This window comes from Nematolebias whitei, chromosome 14, assembly GCF_014905685.2.
Source record: "Nematolebias whitei isolate Nwh7 chromosome 14, NemWhi1, whole genome shotgun sequence".
Taxonomy (NCBI): domain Eukaryota; kingdom Metazoa; phylum Chordata; class Actinopteri; order Cyprinodontiformes; family Rivulidae; genus Nematolebias; species Nematolebias whitei.
This window is the reverse complement of record NC_056511.1, coordinates 1103120-1103421: the sequence shown is the minus strand read 5'-3', so window position 1 is coordinate 1103421 and position 302 is coordinate 1103120. Positions and strand designations below refer to the sequence as shown.

The following is a 302-nucleotide window of genomic DNA, read 5'->3' as shown; positions in this document are numbered from 1 at the left end:
TTAGGGGATGTCACGGTTCATTATGGGATATCATGGTTCATTAGGGGATGTCACGGTTCATTATGGGATATCATGGTTCATTATGGGATATCATGGTTCATTAGGGGATGTCACGGATCTTTAGGGAATGTCATGGTTCATTATGGGATATCATGGTTCATTATGGAATATCATGGTTCATTAGGGGATGTCACGGATCTTTAGGGGATGTCATGGTTCATTAGGGGATGTCATGGTTCATTATGGGATGCCATTGTTCATTATGGAATGTCATGGTTCATTATGGAATGTCATGGTTCATT

General features: G+C 40.4%; 1 protein-coding gene across 1 annotated transcript in view; it reads left to right on the top strand.

Annotated features, from left to right (window-relative positions):
* Positions 1–302, top strand: part of camk2a (calcium/calmodulin-dependent protein kinase II alpha) — a 76342-nt gene that overhangs the window by 46088 nt on the left and 29952 nt on the right. The window lies entirely within an intron of this gene.